Here is a 4988-nt window from a genome sequence, read left to right on the forward strand (position 1 = left end):
ACTAGACTTTGTAGCACCTAATTTTTTTTCAATTTCTTTTTTTTTAAAGAATAAAACTTAGATTAGGTAGAATTGCCCCATACAGCAGCAGTATTAATAAATATCTCATTTCCTTGGTTTAACATACTAAGAAGTATAATTTTGGGGGAAAATGAAAAAGATCCTTAAATGTGTAGTTCTATTATAAAACAACTGTTCATACCTGTCTTTTGTTTGTTTTTAAAGAATTTTAAAATATATGTATATATATATATATATATTTTTTTATTGATTTCCGAGAGGAAGGGAGAGAGATAGAAACATCAATGATGAGAGAGCATCATTATGGGCTGCCTCCTGCACGCCCCACACTGGGGATAGAGCCCACACTGAGCCAGACTAGCTAGGGCTGTTGATACCGGTTTTTAAATATATGTTATAAAATATATGTTATAATTATTTTAGATATGTGAAAGATGAGAAAATGTGTACTTTAGAATCTAAGAAATACAGGGACCTGTCATGTGTAGTGATGAGAAGCAGTAACTTGTGTCTGAGGAGAAAGCTGGTGATGGAAGAGGCAGAACATTGCCCCATGAACAGACATAGAGAAGGGTCAGGAGTCATCTTGACACCCTCAGTGAAATAGGAATATTTAGGGGTGAAATAGTCAGGTTTAGGGAATTTTTAAAATTAAGGGGTCCATGGAAAAAACACAGGGCTACAGAGTTGCAAAAGGGTACATTTCCATAAGACAAGGGAGTTGGAAGCAGCAGAAGTTACATTTCCATAAGACACAGGGAAGGCAGAAGTTACATTTCCATAAGATAAGGGAACTGGGAGTAGCCAAAGGTCTATATTTAAAAAATAAAGAAGAAGGGCCTCACACATCCCATGTGAGGTTTGACCTTTGAGCTCAGGAGTTGCTATAGTGACCAAATCAAAGGGAAAGAGTGGCCAATCAGAGGTGATATCAAGGCACAAAAACTGTAGCCTTTATAAACTGGGGGAAAAGGAACTCGGTGGGACTCTTTCCCCCTCCCTACGTGGGAGTCTGTACTTGTTCTTCAATAAATTTCTGCCTTTGCTATACCATTTTGCATCCTTGGTTTCATTCTTTGATTCCAACAGACAAAGAATCTGGGGAAGCCATCCTGCCCAGGGGAACACCGCGTGTTCCAGTCCAAAAATCCCATTCATCAGCAACTACTGCTGTCCTAAAAGCCCATCCAACCTTCAGCTCTCTGCCCCTCCCTTTTGTCCAGAATAGCTCATTTTCATCGGTTCTAGATAATAGTTGTTGTTTGTTTGTTTTTTCTCAAGCTTTTTGGGTTGTTTTGATTCTCCACCGTTATGGATTTTTAACAGTAACTGACAGTCTAACAAATGTACACAGTGGAAACATGTTTTTAGCAATAATGACAGAATAGCCAACAGAATGTTGTTATATGTGTGAACTGCTAACCTTTGTGTTTACTCTGAGCAAATGAAGCAGTATATGGACCTATGAAATATATGTGTTTAATATTCTGTCATGTAAGGTGGTTCAATTCTATAGTCTATTTTGTATTTTTTTCCATATGAAAAGTACCTGACAATGGCACCACTAGTTGTTCATCGGTCCATATGAGTCCACCCTCTGTCAGTCTGTGAGTTTATCATGATATACATACTAGTACATGGAATGCCCTGTTGCCCTTTCTCTGCTTCCTCATGCACAGGGGTGATATCTCCTTTGGGCACGTGGACTCTGATTTGTGACATCTGTGCATGACCCTTTCTTGGGTCATAGCCACCAGTTTCTATTTAATTTGGTTCCTCTCTAGGGCCTTTAAATTTTTATTTTTTACATATTTCTTCAGCTTTTAAAATTATTATCAGTATGAGGATTAGTTCAATGGAAGTTACTTTGCTGTGTCTGAACCACAACTCCTGGAATCCGGAGTAGGGAGGCCAGATGGGACCGGAGTTGTGTGAGGAGAGACTGGGGTCTGTGGCTCCGGGGAGGGAGCTGAGGGGACAGCCCCCAGGACCCCTGTGCAGAGCCACTCTCCTGCACCGCAGACGCCATCCTTCCAAGGTCAATATAGTGATTTCAGTGTAACTTAGTGGTAGAAGAATAAGAGATCTAGTCATACATTTTGTTCACCTAGCATGGTTCTAGTTAGTGCCTTTATTTTATTCTAAGTAAGTAAGTAAAATAAAGGCACAAGGTATTTTTGCTATGGCAGTCCAAATGGACTGAGCCAGTGGGGATTATGAAGTACTTCAAGTAAGTAAAATAAGTGCCTTTATTTTGCTCAAGTAAGGCCAGAGGAACATTATAGCCCATCATTTCTCCCTCATGTTTGCAGAGAAAATATCTCATTAAGGGCTCCACTGGCAATAAATATATACATTAAATTATTTTTATTCTCTCTAAAAAAAAGATTTGTTGGCTTAATGCCTCCTTACCCTTTCTCATAGTAGCCCAGATGTTCTTATTCTACAAGAGGAAATAAAAATAGAGAGGAAAATATGGTATTGGGAATACCATTGAAACAGCTACATATGGTACGGCTGCCGATTATTATTATTATTTTTTAGGTGTGGAAGTGTTATGTAGAATGAGAAAAGAAATCACAACAGATTACAACTTCTGGAAAGGTAGTATCACAAACAAAGGTTATAAACACAGGAATTCTGACCAATTCTATTTTTGTATGATTCTCAAAGGGAAAAACTGCATGTTCTGCATTACTGAGAATAAACCTTTTGTTCTGACTAGACACCAGTAAAAACTGAAGCCTCTACTTACTATTGTGCATCCCCTTCACTACCCATATACTTCCAGCACCCTTTGCTGTAAGACATCTTCACATAATGATGTGACCTTGGGTTCTGTCACTTCATGTCACCACATGGGATGAATCAGCGAGTATTCCTAGAAGCCATTTCTACACCAGAACAGGGAGCAACTTACTTAGATGTGGAAGTGATTTTGAACCAATAAATATTCCTTGCTATTCTAAACTACTGTATCCCCAATTTAGTTTCATTGTGGCTAAGTCTCAAAATTGCCTGTAGCCACTCAGTGTCATCAGATATGAGGGGACATTTGACTAAGGGGAAAGAAAGTCTTGATCATTTGTGGTCAACATCTCTTAGTTTTGCAAACTTTGCAAAAAACATACTCAAGTAGACACATTTCTAGGGACCTTACTTAGAGATTTGGAATGAGCTTGTACAAATAGGGCCCCTAAAGCTTAAACTTCCTTAGTTAGCTTCCTGGTATTTTGAAGAAGAAATGAATGGGAGGAAGGTAAGCAGATGGGGAAAGCTTAAGGAAAGGGAAAGAAAAACACCAATGATTGTTTTCAGATAATTTCCATGTAGGTCTCACCCAAGAAGAGGAGATGGATAAGTGATATTTCATAATCCCTTCTGTCTCGGTCCATTTGGGCTGCCATAACTAACATATTATAGACTAGGTGATCTAAATAACATTTATTTCTCACGGTTCTGGAGGCTGGGTAGTTCAATGCTCTGGCAGAATTGGTGTCTGGTGAGAACCTGCTTCCTGGTGCATAGATGAGTGGCTACCTTCTTGCCGTGTCCTCACCTAGTAAACCAGGGAGAGAGCTCTCCGGAGTGTCTTTTATAAGGTTACTAACCCCATTCATGAGGGCTTCACTCTTATAACCTGATCACCTCCTAAAGGCCCCACCTCCAAATACCATCACATGGGGAGTTAGGTTTCCATTTTTGAATTTGGGGAGGACACAAATATTTCCATGGTAATAGGGCACAAATGTAATTCAAATACAGTAATTTTTAAGATGTACTGGAAAATAGTAATGTAAACAAGAGATTTTCGCTTAAAAGTAGTTGCCAAGGGATATCTTTATTGAAACAATGGTACATTACTCAAACATCTGCTTAACTGTAAAACTGTATCTAATTAGAAAATGAGCTATATAAAATATCAGGGTCATTTATTTATTTTTCACTTTTCCAACAAGTATTCAGTATTAGTTAACCCATGATTCAGGATCCCAGGGTGGGATGTATCCAGGTACCCTTTCACCTCCCTGGGAGAAGGATGGAGGACAGAAATGAAGTGGGATGCAACCAGTTCAGATCTTCTCAGGAAACTGCCTTTTGCCCCGTGGTGGTCCCAGGATATGGGGCGGAGGGACTTGTACACATGCTGGTACCATTTGCACATGGAGACTTCACCCCCTCTAGCGGTCATTGCCTTCTCACAGTGGAGGAGGTCCAGGTAGTTTGGCTAACAGTTTCTGGTCTGATTCTGGTTGAAGTGGCTGTCAAAAGAGTAGCTATTGATTTTGCTCTTGATGCCTTCTGCCATGTTGCTGACTCTTAAAGACGCCCCTGAAACCACTCGCAGCTTAATGTGACCCTCAGCAAAGCCCCCTCCGTCAGACCAGAAGCGGAATTCCGGGTCCATTTATTATACTCTACCATTTAAAAAAAATATATGTTTTTATTGATTTTAGGGGGAGAGAGGAAGAGAGCAGGAGAGATAGAAGCATGGATGAATGAGAGAGAACATCAACATCCATCAGCTGCCCACTGCCTCTGACACACCCCCTACTGGGGATCAAGTCCACAACCCCGGCATATGCCCTAATCTGGATTCCAACAGGTGACCTGTTGGTGCATGGGCCAATGTTCAACCACTGAACCATATGGGCTGGGCTATTATACACTACCTTTTAACTCAAAATGTTTAACATAATACGTAACACAAAATTATTTTTATTGTAAAACATACAGATCAAACCAATCTGTAGCTAACAGTTAATACATAAGTATATAATATATATTAAAGACATATAATATTTTTCTTCTAATTATTTTAAATTCTCGCATGAGGATATTTTTCTATTGATTTTTAGAGAGATTGGAAGAGAGCGAGAAAGAGAGAGAAATATCAATGTGAGAGAAACACGTTGATTGGTTGCCTCCTGCACCAGCCCCGACCGGGGCCCGGCTGGGGAGGAGCC

This window comes from Myotis lucifugus, unplaced genomic scaffold, assembly GCF_000147115.1.
Source record: "Myotis lucifugus unplaced genomic scaffold, Myoluc2.0 scaffold_110, whole genome shotgun sequence".
Taxonomy (NCBI): Eukaryota; Metazoa; Chordata; class Mammalia; order Chiroptera; family Vespertilionidae; genus Myotis; species Myotis lucifugus.